This window comes from Cyprinus carpio, chromosome B23 (genome assembly GCF_018340385.1).
Source record: "Cyprinus carpio isolate SPL01 chromosome B23, ASM1834038v1, whole genome shotgun sequence".
Classification (NCBI taxonomy): domain Eukaryota; kingdom Metazoa; phylum Chordata; class Actinopteri; order Cypriniformes; family Cyprinidae; genus Cyprinus; species Cyprinus carpio.
In genome coordinates, this window is record NC_056619.1 from 914,841 (window position 1) to 931,809 (window position 16,969).

The window sequence follows — 16,969 nt, forward strand, 5'->3', positions numbered from 1 at the left end:
CCAGGTTGCTAAAATGGCTATAACTCCAGAGAGGAATGAGATCACTTCACCCAAATCGGCACGCCTATGCACGGGCTCAGTCTGTGGTCAGGAGAAAAAAGGGTGCTGCGTCTGGCCACTTGGTGGCGCTGCAAGCTGAAAAAAAATGAAAAGAAATGAAATGAAAAGGACAACCAAACAATCATGAAAACAGCTACAGCTCGGCAGCAGTCAGTCCGATCGACTTGAAAAGTGAGGTCTGTGAGAAATTTGAACCCACCAGGGGCCGATTTTTTTTTCAAGAGCGCAAGTGACTTTTTTTTTTTTTTTTTTTTTTTTCTCACACACAACACAACCCATACCAAGCATAGGACGGAAGTCCTCAGTCTGAACAGCTCTCTGGATCATTGAGAACCCGAAAAGTAAGCGCAAACGCTTTGTATAAAAAAAGATCAGGAGAAAAAAAACCATCTGCTTTTTTCAACCAGCACTTTCAGGGGAGAGCGCGAACGCAGTCCCCCACTACCATAAATTATGCAGTCGAGATTCCCACATTTGGGGAATTCGCAGGGGTCAGCACGGCCGGAGTGCAATGGACGAGCCTCGCCCTGGGTGAACCGCCTTCTTGATCATGGTGTCTCCCCTGCCAGATAAGTATGAAGGCCCAGGCGGCCAGTCAGAGGTACCATTTCCGTCTCTACCGTCCTCATCAACGGTGAACCCCCGCCCCTAGCAAAGGAAGGACGGCTGCCTTCCGTTACTGGCCTGCAAACTGCCAAGCGTTGGCACGAGCCGACGCTTCCCAACCCTGGTTTTAGATCAGTGTTTCCCAACCGCGTTCCTGGAGGCCCCCCCAACACTGAATGAATGTGTCCTATGTCACCTTAATCAAACACACCTGATTCAGATCATCAGCTCATTAGTAGAGACTCGAAGATCTGAATCGGGTGTCTCAGACAAAGGGTCTCATATGTTTTAGATGACTCCCTTTAACCAAACACACCTGATTCGATGCATCAGCTCGTTAGTGAAAGACTCCAAGACCTCAGGTGGATGCATCCGAGGAGAACTCTCAATAAAACAGCAACCACGGCATCTGCAAGAGCAGACCTCAGGGGGGAGCCAAGACAAAGCCCTCATTCCTTTTTTTTGTTATTCATCACAATAAGCAGCAATCCCTGAAAAGGGAAGCACACCGTTCCTGGAAACACTGCAATACCAGGCCGATGAGTGGAGTGAACAGAGCAAGCCCCGGCTCCAGCTCCGTGATCCAAAAATCAATTTAATATGTAGTCCCCGGGTAGGGGACGTATCAGATATTAAACTGATAAGAACAGATACTACACTTGATCTTAGCCAAAAGGCCGAGAAGCGATGCTGCAGTGGTGCAGCGGGGAGGAAGCGGGACATGGCCACGCCCATCTCGGCTTTGGTAAGTCAGGGAGACCTGAAACGCTGGGGGACGGTAGGACCCTCCCCCGTCTGCAACGTCACCGAGCCTCGCCCCGATCGGCCCGACGGTGGCTCTGCTGCTGCGGGGAGTACGGCATCGCTCGTAACTCCCAAACGGTTTGTCGCAGAGCCACGTGCCTCATGTCATCGGAATCCTTGGCTCGAGCCGAACGAGAGGCAGGTCTCGAATTGGCAGGTCGCTCTGGCGAAATTTTCGGCTATTTTGGATTTTGTCGAAAACCTTCTTTTGCAAACCGGCACCAGGTATTTGGCCCAGTCCGAAACAAAGCAGCACAGAAAGATTCTCTGGAGTCTGACGGTCAATAATCATCCAAAAAAAGTGGAAATTTCCATCCACCTTGGCGAGGGGCCCTCAAAACGTTCGAAGGTCGTGTGGCCCAGGTTGCTAAAATGGCTATAACTCCAGAGAGGAATGAGATCACTTCACCCAAATCGGCACGCCTATGCACGGGCTCAGTCTGTGGTCAGGAGAAAAAAGGGTGCTGTGTCTGGCCACTTGGTGGCGCTGCAGGCTGCAAGTGAAAAAAAAAAAAGAAAAGAAATGAAAAAGGAAACAAACAACCAAACACATGAAAACAGCTACAGCTCGGCAGCAGTCAGTCCGATCGACTTGAAAAGTGAGGTCTGTGAGAAATTTGAACCCACCAGGGGCCGATTTTTCAAGAGCGCAAGTGACTTTTTTTTTTTTTTTTTTTTTTTTTTTCTCACACACGCACAACCCATACCAAGCATAGGACGGAAGTCCTCATTCTGAACAGCTCTCTGGATCATTGAGAAGCCCAAAAATGTAAGCGAGAACAAACGCTTTGTATAAAAAAAGATCAGGAGAAAAAACCCATCTGCTTTTTTCAACCAGCACTTTCAGGGGAGAGCGCGAACGCAGTCCCCCACTACCATAAATTATGCAGTCGAGATTCCCACATTTGGGGAATTCGCAGGGGTCAGCACGGCCGGAGTGCAATGGACGAGCCTCGCCCTGGGTGAACCGCCTTCTTGATCGTGGTGTCTCCCCTGCCAGGTAAGTATGAAGGCCCAGGCGGCCAGTCAGAGGTACCATTTCCGTCTCTACCGTCCTCATCAACGGTGAACCCCCGCCCTAGCAAAGGAAGGACGGCTGCCTTCCGTTACTGGCCTGCAAACTGCCAAGCGTTGGCACGAGCCGACGCTTCCCAACCCTGGTTTTAGATCAGTGTTTCCCAACCGCGTTCCTGGAGGCCCCCCAACACTGCATGAATGTGTTCTATGTCACCTTAATCAAACACACCTGATTAAGATCATCAGCTCATTAGTAGAGACTCGAAGATCTGAATCGGGTGTCTCTCAGACAAAGGGTCTCATATGTTTTAGATGACTCCCTTTAACCAAACACACCTGATTCGATGCATCAGCTCGTTAGTGAAAGACTCCAAGACCTCAGGTGGATGCATCCGAGGAGAACTCTCAATAAAACAGCAACCACGGCATCTGCAAGAGCAGACCTCAGGGGGAGCCAAGACAAAGCCCTCATTCCTTTTTTTTTGTTATTCATCACAATTAAGCAGCAATCCCTGAAAAGGGAAGCACACCGTTCCTGGAGACACTGCAATACCAGGCCGATGCGTGGAGTGGACAGAGCAAGCCCCGGCTCCAGCTCCGTGATCCAAAAATCAATTTAATATGTAGTCCCCGGGTAGGGGACGTATCAGATATTAAACTGATAAGAACAGATTTTTTTTTTTCTTTCGAAAAATTTTATTGTCACCATTTTCATTTTTTCCATTTGCATTTTTACTTTTGTACACACATTTCTTTTCAATCACAGATTTTTTTCTTTTAAAACATACTTGAATACATAGAATACACATGGTTTTAAAATACAATACAATCTTCATTAAAAATTCAACAAAACATTTAAAACCATTGTGTTTTAACATGTTTTTTTAAAAGTCCATGTTTGTGGTGTGTTTTTTTTAAAGGTGTGAACATTTTCAGAAGGTAAAAACACAAATTTAAAAACACACAAGCATCATTTTCTTTTCAATAAAACCAATTCCATTGATAAAACACAAAAAAAAAAATTATAGCCTTTAAAAGTCTTCTGTGTTGTGCAAAACCGGGGGTGAGTCCTTATCAAGTCAGGTCTTCACCCCACTCTCCAAAACAGGCACACGAGATGCTTCTTTTATGGGCTCAGCGGAGATCCCCTCTCCTCCGGCCCGCTGGCCCGCTGTTCCCGTAGCCAGATTGGTGAGGGTGCATCTACGGGCAGCCAGGGTCGGTTGGCCTGCCGGGACCCTCTCCGTGCGACCCCGGCCCCCCCGTCCGAATATATCGTCGTCCGGTACCCCTGCAGCATTGATGTTACCTTTAGCTCGCATGCATGGAGGGTTACTGTAACGCGCTTCCCCACCAGCAGGTTTCTGGTGGCCCAGATGGCATCCTTGATGACGTTGAGGGTGAGCCAGAGCGAGGTAAATTCCTGTGCCGACAAGTCCTTCAAGCCCCGGCCCACCCCAAGGATGGCGAGCTGGTACCCGAAATGGGCCCCACCCGCTGGTAGGCACGGGAAATACAGGGGGCCGGTTCTGGCCCACAGGTCCCGCGCAGCGCTGCACTCCCAGAGCAGGTGGTTGACGGTCTCCGGGGAATTGCAACCGGACCGAGGGCAGATGGGGTTTTTGGCCATGCCTCTGGAGTGCATAACCGCCCTGACCGGGAGGATCTCATGAGCCACCATCCACGATAAATCCTTGTGCCTGTTTGGAGAGAGCGGGGTGGCCGCATTCCGCCAAACTTGTTTGGCCTCACTTAGTGTGAGGCCCGGAATTGGACTCACCGGTTCCGGTCCTGCACAAGAGAGACGAGATGCTTGTGGTTAGTTAAAATGGTGACATCTTGCTGTTCTAAAAGGTATTTCTTTAAAAACTTTTTTATAAAACTATGTTCTTTAGACAGGTTAAAAGACACAGGTTTTTTTTTTAAATCTACGGGTAAAATCTTAAGAGTCCTTAGATAAGACCCCATCCAAAATCGTGTCATGGCTGCCGTCTTGTTATCGTTGGATGGGGTCACAGCATATTTTATGTGCAGGGCGGTGAAAGCGGCTGCCTAAAAACAGGTGGGGGTCTGGGAGGCCTTTTCCGCCGTTTTCTCAGGTCTCTTTTTGACCACCTCCCTTTTCAATCTTTCCCACTTGGACCCCCACAGGAAATAAAACACCGCCCTCTCTAGGTCCATCAGGAATTTCCTAGGTGGGATAAAAACAGAACAAACAAGTAGCATTAAAGGTAAAATAACAGATTTAAAAATTAAAATTTTACCTTCCATTGTCAACTGTCTTAGTCCCCAAAACCCCAGTCTTTTCCTAGCTTTCCCTAGCAAGTCAGTCCAGTTTTCCCCGTCCACCTCCGTCTTTATCAAATTTAACACCTAAAATTTTAAAATCGTTGTCTTTAAAAAAAATCCAAATCCAGTCCTCCTGTGTCCACGTCCCCCCACGGCCCGAAGAGCTGGGCCTCGGACTTGTTTCTATTGAGTTTGGCGCCCGAGGCCCGACCGTACCAGTCAGTCAAGTCCAGTGCTCTTCGTAAGGATAAAATGTCCGTGGCTAAAAGAGTTACGTCGTCCATGTATAAAGCACAGGTCGCCGTCAGTCAGTCCGTCCCCCGTCCCAGGAACATCGAGTCCTTTGATCCATTTGTCCCTTCTCAAGATCTGTGCCAGTGGCTCGATGCAAGCCACATACAGAAGAGGAGATAACGGACACCCCTGACGGACACCGCTGTGGATATTCACAGCCTTGGATAAATGCCCATTTACTCGGATTTTGCTGACTAGTCCCTTGTACAGCAGTCCCACCCAGGCTATAAACCTCTTTGGAAATCCCATTTTTTCCAGTACCCGAAAGAGGTACTGGTGCGAGACTCGATCAAATGCTTTTTCAAAATCTAAATTTAGGACTACTAGCCGAATATTTCTGTCTCTCGCGTAACAGATGGCGTCTCTAATCAGCACTAGGTTGTCTGTTATCTTTCTTCCGGGCACAGCACAAGCTTGATCCGGGTGGATCACGTCCTCTAAAACAGTCGACATACGTGTTGCTAAAATCTTACTAAAAAGTTTACAATCGAAATTTAAAAGCGTGATTGGGTCGCCAGTTTTTCAAGTCAGTCTTGTCTCCTTTTTTGTGTAATAAAGAAAAAAACTATCCCTATCTCTAAAGCTGTCAGGAAGTCTGTCAAGAGTCTCAAAATCTTTTAAAAACAGTCAACAGTCATGTGTGCTAAAATGTCCCAAAAAGTCAGATAAAATTCAAGGGGAAGTCCGTCAATGCCAGGGGACTTCCCCCTTTTTAAAACCTTTTAAAGCTTTTTGCATTTCTAAAATAGTAAAATCTTGGGATAAAAAAGCACATCTGGGCTCTTCACCTTTTATTTAAAAAAAGTTTAAAACTTCCTCTAAAACCCCATTGTGTGTACCTCTTTTTTTCACTATATAAATTATTATAAAAAGTTTCAGTTTCATTTAAAAATTCTTCTGTTCCGTGCTTACTTCCCTCCCTCTAAAAGTCTTTAAAGTAGAGATTGCCCCCCCCCGTGTTATATCTTTTTTAAAAAAGTATCTTGTACATTTCTCCCCTTCCTCTATTTCTCTTTCTCTTTCTTTACTTCTTAAAATAACACCTTTACTTTGAACTTCAGATAAAACTGACATTTCTCTTTTTTGACTTCTTTATCTCTTCTGTAAAATCAAAACCACTGTTTAAAAGGTTAAAATATCTCTGTAGTCTTTTTTTGCAGCCCCATCATGCATCTCTTTTCCCTGTTCTTTTTTTCCTTTCCCTACACCTTCCTAAAAAACTGTCTTGTCCGGTCCTTTACCATTTCCCACCACTGTGCATGTGAGTCATAAAAGTCTTGGAGGGTCTGCCATTGGCTGAACTGCTCCCTATACTCTCTAACTACTTCCTCATCCTCTAAAAGGGAGCAGTTCAGCTTCCACAGCCCTCCCCCTACTGTCACACCCGTGGGCAGTGAAAGGGTGCAAGACAGCATCATGTGATCTGAAAAAAAAGAGGGGGGTCAATGTAGCATCGGTTGGCGGGCAGTCTCTTGTAAAAAACATAGTCAATTCGAGAGGCTTTGGTGCCATCACCACTGAACCAGGTGAAGCCCTCCTCTCTCTGATGCATTTTTTTAAAAAACAGTCAACTAACTTAAAATCTCTGACTAAACTTTGTAATAAAAAACCGATGTCTTATCAACATTAAAATCCTCTCCCTACCCTCTTCCTATCCTTTTTAGATAAAACACAATTAATTAAAATCCCCTGCTACCACTAGGGGAGCCCTACCTAGCATGTGGGGCTGCAAGTCTTCTAAAAAACATACCTATCATTTTTTTCCGTAAAACCCATACACATTTAAAATATTAAAATCTTTGCCTAAAAAAAAGATTTTGCTAAAATTGCCCGCCCTTCCCCTCACCACAGTGCTGCCCTTCACCAAAGATATTGGGATTGTTTATTAAAATGGCAACACCATCATTTTTGTTAAAATTGGACCCACTCCACATAGAGGGCCCCATGGGTCCACATCTCCTCCCACTCCTATAATTCGACTTAAAAAAAGGCAGAGCACACTCTTGCAATAAAAAGATATCTGACTTAAAAGATTTTAAAAATGATAAAACACTCTGTGCTCTCAGTGTGGACTTCACACTTCTCACATTGATGGTAGAGATAGTGAGAGCCATGAGCAGTATGGTTAAAAAGGTATATGCCAGCATTTAAAAGAGGAACAAAATAAAAAAAAGACTACAGAAATTATAATTAAAATCACGTTACATCATGTTGCATTTGCCTCACCCTTTCCCCAGAGATGTTGGGATCAGGGGGACAAATGCTCGTCGCCTCAGGATCCACAGAGAAAGACTCTTGCGGTTCCTTCGGCGACGATGTTCTTAGCATAATGTGCAGAAAAGAGACTTCATTTGGAGATTCGCCGGGCCACATACGGTCTAGATCTTCCAAAGAGGAACTATCTAGCCGATGCGATGCCCTCAGCTTTTTCTCCTCTATTGGAAATAGAGGAGATCTCGCAGACCTTTTCTGAACTTGAGCATTGGGGAGGGAACAAACAGTTTCACTCCCACTATCCACCACACTAATCTCTGACACAGTTTCTAGGGAGGAAGCCGTCTCCCCCTCTTCATCCTCCATTTTGTTCTCATCTTGTTGGGGAGTGGCTTCCTCCCCCTGTGCACACAACAAACTTGACTCCGCCCCTGTGGCCGCCCCACTTTCTCTTTCTTGTCCAATGCCTGAGGTTGGCGGGATATTTGAATTTCCCGCCCGCCAAAACCTCAGGCTCCGCCTCCTCTCTTTGTTTCTCCCATTTGCTCCTTTAGTGGGGCGGCCATTTTCTTACTTTTTCAGTTTGTTGGCAAAACTTTTTGGGCAATCTCTGTAGAGATGGTTGGTTTCACCACAGAGATTACACCGTCTGCCATTGGTACATTCCTCAAAACTGTAACCAACTTCTCTAAACTCGCCACACACTACTTCAAGACACCCTATTTCAACACACCCCATTCACAATTTGGGCGTTTTCTTAAAAATCATTCCTTGATAGTGAATGTAGCCGCGGTTCTCTCCCAACACAATCATTGAAGGTATTTGACTCAGGCCCTGGAAAATGACTTGGATCTTCCCATTGTTTGATGTGAACTCTCCAAGCGCAATTCCAGATGCCATCTTCGTCTACTACCTTGACTGGTTGACTACGAACCGTGCAAAATCTACCCAGCCATACAACAATATCATCTCCACTCACTGTTTCATTAAACATTCTAACAATCACAGTTTTAAGTGAATTGTCAGAAAGCTTTTCAACAGAAAACATGGAGAACTGGGTCTTACAAGCATCAAACCTTTGCCAAAAATCTTGTAACAAGGGAGCAGATCTAAAACTTACGTCAAAACCTTTGTTCAGGGGCAGAGTCATTAAACAATTTAAATCAGTAGGTTTAAAATTTAGGGCTTGCTGGATTAGCTTCCTGGAGAAGTCAAGACGTGACATCCCCAGGAGCTTACCATCCACCTCTTTAAAACGAAAGCGCACGCTGTGGTGCCTCCGCACGCCGGCACGGGCAGCCGACATGTTGGAGGCACCAACAGCCTAAAAACTTTAAAACAACAATAAATACAACACAAATACAATAAAAATAAAATAATCCAATAAATAACTAAAACCCTTACCTTAAAACTTGTTGGAGCCCGAAGCAGCAGAGTTCAATATACCTCTTAAAAGTTGTGTGACTCGGGATATAAAGGGATCCTGAGACAAGAAACCTCCAAAGAGGCGATCGCAGTCTCAACTCAACCGTCCGACCAGACACGTGATCTTAGCCAAAAAGCCGAGAAGCGATGCTGCAGTGGTGCAGCGGGGAGGAAGCGGGACATGGCCCACACCCATCTCGGCTTTGGTAAGTCAGGGAGACCTGAAACGCTGGGGGACGGTAGGACCCTCCCCCGTCTGCAACGTCACCGAGCCTCGCCCCGATCGGCCCGACGGTGGCTCTGCTGCGGCGGAGAGAGTACGGCATCGCTCGTAACTCCCAAACGGTTCGTCGCAGAGCCACGTGCCTCATGTCATCGGAATCCTTGGCTCGAGCCGAACGAGAGGCAGGTCTCGAATTGGCAGGTCGCTCTGGCGAAATTTTCGGCTATTTTGGATTTTGTCGAAAACCTTCTTTTGCAAACCGGCACCAGGTATTTGGCCCAGTCCGAACCAAAGCAGCACAGAAAGATTCTCTGGAGTCTGACGGTCAATAATCATCCAAAAAAAGTGGAAATTTCCATCCACCTTGGCGAGGGGCCCTCAAAACGTTCGAAGGTCGTGTGGCCCAGGTTGCTAAAATGGCTATAACTCCAGAGAGGAATGAGATCACTTCACCCAAATCGGCACGCCTATGCGCGGGCTCAGTCTGTGGTCAGGAGAAAAAAAAAGGGTGCTGTGACTGGCCACTTGGTGGCGCTGTAAGGTGAAAAAAAAAAAGAAAAAGGAAATGAAAAAGGACAACCAAACAATCATGAAAACAGCTACAGCTCGGCAGCAGTCAGTCCGATCGACTTGAAAAGTGAGGTCTGTGAGAAATTTGAACCCACCAGGGGCCGATTTTTCAAGAGCGCAAGTGACTTTTTTTTTTTTTTTTTTTTTTTTTAAACACACACAACCCATACCAAGCATAGGACGGAAGTCCTCATTCTGAACAGCTCTCTGGATCAGAAAGCAAACGCTCAAAAACGCTTTGTAAAAAAAAGATCAGGAGAAAAAAAAAAATCATCTGCTTTTTTCAACCAGCACTTTCAGGGGAGAGCGCGAACGCAGTCCCCCACCACCATAAATTATGCAGTCGAGATTCCCACATTTGGGGAATTCGCAGGGGTCAGCACGGCCGGAGTGCAATGGACGAGCCTCGCCCTGGGTGAACCGCCTTCTTGATCATGGTGTCTCCCCTGCCAGGTAAGTATGAAGGCCCAGGCGGCCAGTCAGAGGTACCATTTCCGTCTCTACCGTCCTCATCAACGGTGAACCCCCGCCCCTAGCAAAGGAAGGACGGCTGCCTTCCATTACTGGCCTGCAAACTGCCAAGCGTTGGCACGAGCCGACGCTTCCCAACCCTGGTTTTAGATCAGTGTTTCCCAACCGCGTTCCTGGAGGCCCCCCAACACTGCATGAATGTGTTCTATGTCACCTTAATCAAACACACCTGATTCAGATCATCAGCTCATTAGTAGAGACTCGAAGATCTGAATCGGGTGTCTCAGACAAAGGGTCTCATATGTTTTAGATGACTCCCTTTAACCAAACACACCTGATTCGATGCATCAGCTCGTTAGTGAAAGACTCCAAGACCTCAGGTGGATGCATCCGAGGAGAACTCTCAATAAAACAGCAACCACGGCATCTGCAAGAGCAGACCTCAGGGGGAGCCAAGACAAAGCCCTCATTCCTTTTTTTTCTGTTATTCATCACAATAAGCAGCAATCCCTTAAAAGGGAAGCACACCGTTCCTGGAAACACTGCAATACCAGGCCGATGCGTGGAGTGGACAGAGCAAGCCCCGGCTCCAGCTCCGTGATCCAAAAATCAATTTAATATGTAGTCCCCGGGTAGGAGACGTATCAGATATTAAACTGATAAGAACAGATACTACACTTGATCTTAGCCAAAAGGCCGAGAAGCGATGCTGCAGTGGTGCAGCTGGGAGGAAGCGGGACATGGCCACGCCCATCTCGGCTTTGGTAAGTCAGGGAGACCTGAAACGCTGGGGGACGGTAGGGACCCTCCCCCGTCTGCAACGTCACCGAGCCTCGCCCCCCGATCGGCCCGACGGTGGCTCTGCTGCGGCGGAGAGTACGGCATCGCTCGTAACTCCCAAACGGTTCGTCGCAGAGCCACGTGCCTCATGTCATCGGAATCCTTGGCTCGAGCCGAACGAGAGGCAGGTCTCGAATTGGCAGGTCGCTCTGGCGAAATTTTCGGCTATTTTGGATTTTGTCGAAAACCTTCTTTTGCAAACCGGCACCAGGTATTTGGCCCAGTCCGAACCAAAGCAGCACAGAAAGATTCTCTGGAGTCTGACGGTCAATAATCATCCAAAAAAAAAAAGTGGAAATTTCCATCCACCTTGGCGAGGGGCCCTCAAAACGTTCGAAGGTCGTGTGGCCCAGGTTGCTAAAATGGCTATAACTCCAGAGAGGAATGAGATCACTTCACCCAAATCGGCACGCCTATGCGCGGGCTCAGTCTGTGGTCAGGAGAAAAAAAAAAGGGTGCTGTGACTGGCCACTTGGTGGCGCTGTAAGGTGAGAAAAAAATGAAAAGGAAATGAAAAAGGACAACCAAACAATCATGAAAACAGCTACAGCTCGGCAGCAGTCAGTCCGATCGACTTGAAAAGTGAGGTCTGTGAGAAATTTGAACCCACCAGGGGCCGATTTTTCAAGAGCGCAAGTGACTTTTTTTTTTTTTTTTTTTTTTTTTTTTTTTACACACACAACCCATACCAAGCATAGGACGGAAGTCCTCATTCTGAACAGCTCTCTGGATCAGAACACAACGCTCTGTAAGCCAGAACAAACGCTTTGTATAAAAAAAGATCAGGAGAAAAAAACCAATCTGCTTTTTTCAACCAGCACTTTCAGGGGAGAGCGCGAACGCAGTCCCCCACTACCATAAATTATGCAGTCGAGATTCCCACATTTGGGGAATTCGCAGGGGTCAGCACGGCCGGAGTGCAATGGACGAGCCTCGCCCTGGGTGAACCGCCTTCTTGATCATGGTGTCTCTCCCCTGCCAGGTACGTATGAAGGCCCAGGCGGCCAGTCAGAGGTACCATTTCCGTCTCTACCGTCCTCATCAACGGTGAACCCCCGCCCCTAGCAAAGGAAGGACGGCTGCCTTCCATTACTGGCCTGCAAACTGCCAAGCGTTGGCACGAGCCGACGCTTCCCAACCATGGTTTTAGATCAGTGTTTCCCAACCGCGTTCCCTGGAGGCCCCCCAACACTGCATGAATGTGTTCTATGTCACCTTAATCAAACACACCTGATTCAGATCATCAGCTCATTAGTAGAGACTCGAAGATCTGAATCGGGTGTCTCAGACAAAGGGTCTCATATGTTTTAGATGACTCCCTTTAACCAAACACAGGTGGATGCATCCGAGGAGAACTCTCAATAAAACAGCAACCACGGCATCTGCAAGAGCAGACCTCAGGGGGAGCCAAACAAAGACACACCCCCTTAATATTTACAGAAGCCTCATTCCTTTGTCCATAATTAATAACAACAAGCAGCAATCCCTGAAAAGAGAAGCACACCGTTCCTGGAAACACTGCAATACCAGGCCGATGCGTGGAGTGGACAGAGCAAGCCCCGGCTCCAGCTCCGTGATCCAAAAATCAATTTAATATGTAGTCCCCGGGTAGGGGACGTATCAGATATTAAACTGATAAGAACAGATACTACACTTGATCTTAGCCAAAAGGCCGAGAAGCGATGCTGCAGTGGTGCAGCGGGGAGGAAGCGGGACATGGCCACGCCCATCTCGGCTTTGGTAAGTCAGGGAGACCTGAAACGCTGGGGGACGGTAGGACCCTCCCCCGTCTGCAACGTCACCGAGTCTCGCCCCCATCGGCCCGACGGTGGCTCTGCTGCGGCGGAGAGTACGGCATCGCTCGTAACTCCCAAACGGTTCGTCGCAGAGCCACGTGCCTCATGTCATCGGAATCCTTGGCTCGAGCCGAACGGAGAGGCAGGTCTCGAATTGGCAGGTCGCTCTGGCGAAATTTTCGGCTATTTTGGATTTTGTCGAAAACCTTCTTTTGCAAACCGGCACCAGGTATTTGGCCCAGTCCGAACCAAAGCAGCACAGAAAGATTCTCTGGAGTCTGACGGTCAATAATCATCCAAAAAAAGTGGAAATTTCCATCCACCTTGGCGAGGGGCCCTCAAAACGTTCGAAGGTCGTGTGGCCCAGGTTGCTAAAATGGCTATAACTCCAGAGAGGAATGAGATCACTTCACCCAAATCGGCACGCCTATGCGCGGGCTCAGTCTGTGGTCAGGAGAAAAAAAAGGGTGCTGTGACTGGCCACTTGGTGGCGCTGTAAGGTGAAAAAAAAAAAAAAAAAAGGAAATGAAAAAGGACAACCAAACAATCATGAAAACAGCTACAGCTCGGCAGCAGTCAGTCCGATCGACTTGAAAAGTGAGGTCTGTGAGAAATTTGAACCCACCAGGGGCCGATTTTTTTTTCAAGAGCGCAAGTGACTTTTTTTTTTTTTTTTTTTTTTTTTTTTTCACACGCACAACCCATACCAAGCATAGGACGGAAGTCTTCATTCTGAACAGCTCTCTGGATCAGAACCAAACGCTCTTTGTATAAAAAAAGATCAGGAGAAAAAAAACCATCTGCTTTTTTCAACCAGCACTTTCAGGGGAGAGCGCGAACGCAGTCCCCCACCACCATAAATTATGCAGTCGAGATTCCCACATTTGGGGAATTCGCAGGGGTCAGCACGGCCGGAGTGCAATGGACGAGCCTCGCCCTGGGTGAACCGCCTTCTTGATCATGATGTCTCCCCTGCCAGGTAAGTATGAAGGCCCAGGCGGCCAGTCAGAGGTACCATTTCCGTCTCTACCGTCCTCATCAACGGTGAACCCCCCCCCCGCCCCTAGCAAAGGAAGGACGGCTGCCTTCCATTACTGGCCTGCAAACTGCCAAGCGTTGGCACGAGCCGACGCTTCCCAAACCTGGTTTTAGATCAGTGTTTCCCAACCGCGTTCCTGGAGGCCCCCCAACACTGCCTGAATGTGTTCTATGTCACCTTAATCAAACACACCTGATTCAGATCATCAGCTCATTAGTAGAGACTCGAAGATCTGAATCGGGTGTCTCAGACAAAGGGTCTCATATGTTTTAGATGACTCCCTTTAACCAAACACACCTGATTCGATGCATCAGCTCGTTAGTGAAAGACTCCAAGACCTCAGGTGGATGCATCCGAGGAGAACTCTCAATAAAACAGCAACCACGGCATCTGCAAGAGCAGACCTCAGGGGGAGCCAAGACAAAGCCCTCATTCCTTTTTCTGTTATTCATCACAATAAGCAGCAATCCCTGAAAAGAGAAGCACACCGTTCCTGGAAACACTGCAATACCAGGCCGATGCGTGGAGTGGACAGAGCAAGCCCCGGCTCCAGCTCCGTGACCCAAAAATCAATTTAATATGTAGTCCCCGGGTAGGGGACGTATCAGATATTAAACTGATAAGAACAGATACTACACTTGATCTTAGCCAAAAGGCCGAGAAGCGATGCTGCAGTGGTGCAGCGGGGAGGAAGCGGGACATGGCCACGCCCATCTCGGCTTTGGTAAGTCAGGGAGACCTGAAACGCTGGGGGACGGTAGGACCCTCCCCCGTCTGCAACGTCACCGAGCCTCGCCCCGATCGGCCCGACGGTGGCTCTGCTGCGGCGGAGAGTACGGCATCGCTCGTAACTCCCAAACGGTTCGTCGCAGAGCCACGTGCCTCATGTCATCGGAATCCTTGGCTCGAGCCGAACGAGAGGCAGGTCTCGAATTGGCAGGTCGCTCTGGCGAAATTTTCGGCTATTTTGGATTTTGTCGAAAACCTTCTTTTGCAAACCGGCACCAGGTATTTGGCCCAGTCCGAACCAAAGCAGCACAGAAAGATTCTCTGGAGTCTGACGGTCAATAATCATCCAAAAAAAAGTGTGGAAACTTTCCATCCACCTTGGCGAGGGGCCCTCAAAACGTTCGAAGGTCGTGTGGCCCAGGTTGCTAAAATGGCTACAACTCCAGAGAGGAATGAGATCACTTCACCCAAATCGGCACGCCTATGCGCGGGCTCAGTCTGTGGTCAGGAGAAAAAGGGTGCTGTGACTGGCCACTTGGTGGCGCTGTAAGGTGAAAAAAATGAAAAGGAAATGAAAAAAAAGACAACCAAACAATCATGAAAACAGCTACAGCTCGGCAGCAGTCAGTCCGATCGACTTGAAAAGTGAGGTCTGTGAGAAATTTGAACCCACCAGGGGCCGATTTTTCAAGAGCGCAAGTGACTTTTTTTTTTTTTTTTACACACGCACAACCCATACCAAGCATAGGACGGAAGTCCTCATTCTGAACAGCTCTCTGGATCAGAACAAACGCTCTGTATAAAAAAAGATCAGGAGAAAAAACCCCATCTGCTTTTTTCAACCAGCACTTTCAGGGGAGAGCGCGAACGCAGTCCCCCACTACCATAAATTATGCAGTCGAGATTCCCACATTTGGGGAATTCGCAGGGGTCAGCACGGCCGGAGTGCAATGGACGAGCCTCGCCCTGGGTGAACCGCCTTCTTGGACATGGTGTCTCCCCTGCCAGGTAAGTATGAAGGCCCAGGCGGCCAGTCAGAGGTACCATTTCCGTCTCTACCGTCCTCATCAACGGTGAACCCCCCGCCCCTAGCAAAGGAAGGACGGCTGCCTTCCATTACTGGCCTGCAAACTCCCAAGCGTTGGCACGAGCCGACGCTTCCCAACCCTGGTTTTAGATCAGTGTTTCCCAACCGCGTTCCTGGAGGCCCCCCAACACTGCATGAATGTGTTCTATGTCACCTTAATCAAACACACCTGATTCAGATCATCAGCTCATTAGTAGAGACTCGAAGATCTGAATCGGGTGTCTCAGACAAAGGGTCTCATATGTTTTAGATGACTCCCTTTAAACAAAACACACCTGATTCGATGCATCAGCTCGTTAGTGAAAGACTCCAAGACCTCAGGTGGATGCATCCGAGGAGAACTCTCAATAAAACAGCAACCACGGCATCTGCAAGAGCAGACCTCAGGGGGAGCCAAGACAAAGCCCTCATTCCTTTTTCTGTTATTCATCACAATAAGCAGCAATCCCTGAAAAGGGAAGCACACCGTTCCTGGAAACACTGCAATACCAGGCCGATGCGTGGAGTGAACAGAGCAAGCCCCGGCTCCAGCTCCGTGATCCAAAAATCAATTTAATATGTAGTCCCCGGGTAGGGGACGTATCAGATATTAAACTGATAAGAACAGATACTACACTTGATCTTAGCCAAAAGGCCGAGAAGCGATGCTGCAGTGGTGCAGCGGGGAGGAAGCGGGACATGGCCACGCCCATCTCGGCTTTGGTAAGTCAGGGAGACCTGAAACGCTGGGGGACGGTAGGACCCTCCCCCGTCTGCAACGTCACCGAGCCTCGCCCCGATCGGCCCGACGGTGGCTCTGCTGCGGCGGAGAGTACGGCATCGCTCGTAACTCCCAAACGGTTCGTCGCAGAGCCACGTGCCTCATGTCATCGGAATCCTTGGCTCGAGCCGAACGAGAGGCAGGTCTCGAATTGGCAGGTCGCTCTGGCGAAATTTTCGGCTATTTTGGATTTTGTCGAAAACCTTCTTTTGCAAACCGGCACCAGGTATTTGGCCCAGTCCGAACCAAAGCAGCACAGAAAGATTCTCTGGAGTCTGACGGTCAATAATCATCCATAAAAAAAAGTGGAAATTTCCATCCACCTTGGCGAGGGGCCCTCAAAACGTTCGAAGGTCGTGTGGCCCAGGTTGCTAAAATGGCTATAACTCCAGAGAGGAATGAGATCACTTCACCCCAATCGGCACGCCTATGCACGGGCTCAGTCTGTGGTCAGGAGAAAAAAGGGTGCTGTGACTGGCCACTTGGTGGCGCTGTAAGGTGAAAAAAAATGAAAAGGAAATGAAAAAGGACAACCAAACAATCATGAAAACAGCTACAGCTCGGCAGCAGTCAGTCCGATCGACTTGAAAAGTGAGGTCTGTGAGAAATTTGAACCCACCAGGGGCCGATTTTTCAAGAGCGCAAGTGACTTTTTTTTTTTTTTTTTTTTTTTTAAAACAACCCATACCAAGCATAGGACGGAAGTCCTCAGTCTGAACAGCTCTCTGGATCATTGAGAACCAAA

At 48.2% G+C, this 16,969-nt stretch overlaps 11 non-coding genes and 1 pseudogene across 11 annotated transcripts; all 12 read right to left on the reverse strand.

The window, feature by feature from the left end:
- Positions 1–473: 473 nt before the first annotated feature.
- LOC122142145 lies at positions 474–637 on the reverse strand. The gene has a single exon (XR_006158379.1). It is a non-coding gene; the product is annotated as a U1 spliceosomal RNA (small nuclear RNA).
- A 527-nt stretch (positions 638–1,164) lies between these two features.
- On the reverse strand, positions 1,165–1,355 carry LOC122142078. Its single transcript, XR_006158328.1, has one exon. It is a non-coding gene; the product is annotated as a U2 spliceosomal RNA (small nuclear RNA).
- A 959-nt stretch (positions 1,356–2,314) lies between these two features.
- On the reverse strand, positions 2,315–2,478 carry LOC122142125. Its single transcript, XR_006158359.1, has one exon. It is a non-coding gene; the product is annotated as a U1 spliceosomal RNA (small nuclear RNA).
- Positions 2,479–3,006: 528 nt separating this feature from the next.
- LOC122142095 lies at positions 3,007–3,185 on the reverse strand (annotated as a pseudogene).
- Positions 3,186–9,799: 6,614 nt separating this feature from the next.
- Positions 9,800–9,963, reverse strand: LOC122142142. Its single transcript, XR_006158376.1, has one exon. It is a non-coding gene; the product is annotated as a U1 spliceosomal RNA (small nuclear RNA).
- A 527-nt stretch (positions 9,964–10,490) lies between these two features.
- LOC122142082 lies at positions 10,491–10,681 on the reverse strand. Its single transcript, XR_006158332.1, has one exon. It is a non-coding gene; the product is annotated as a U2 spliceosomal RNA (small nuclear RNA).
- Positions 10,682–11,637: 956 nt separating this feature from the next.
- Positions 11,638–11,803, reverse strand: LOC122142153. The gene has a single exon (XR_006158387.1). It is a non-coding gene; the product is annotated as a U1 spliceosomal RNA (small nuclear RNA).
- Positions 11,804–12,306: 503 nt separating this feature from the next.
- Positions 12,307–12,497, reverse strand: LOC122142061. Its single transcript, XR_006158311.1, has one exon. It is a non-coding gene; the product is annotated as a U2 spliceosomal RNA (small nuclear RNA).
- A 935-nt stretch (positions 12,498–13,432) lies between these two features.
- Positions 13,433–13,596, reverse strand: LOC122142146. The gene has a single exon (XR_006158380.1). It is a non-coding gene; the product is annotated as a U1 spliceosomal RNA (small nuclear RNA).
- Positions 13,597–14,125: 529 nt separating this feature from the next.
- LOC122142072 lies at positions 14,126–14,316 on the reverse strand. The gene has a single exon (XR_006158322.1). It is a non-coding gene; the product is annotated as a U2 spliceosomal RNA (small nuclear RNA).
- A 913-nt stretch (positions 14,317–15,229) lies between these two features.
- Positions 15,230–15,393, reverse strand: LOC122142149. Its single transcript, XR_006158383.1, has one exon. It is a non-coding gene; the product is annotated as a U1 spliceosomal RNA (small nuclear RNA).
- A 526-nt stretch (positions 15,394–15,919) lies between these two features.
- LOC122142075 lies at positions 15,920–16,110 on the reverse strand. Its single transcript, XR_006158325.1, has one exon. It is a non-coding gene; the product is annotated as a U2 spliceosomal RNA (small nuclear RNA).
- Between the last annotated feature and the right edge of the window lie 859 nt (positions 16,111–16,969).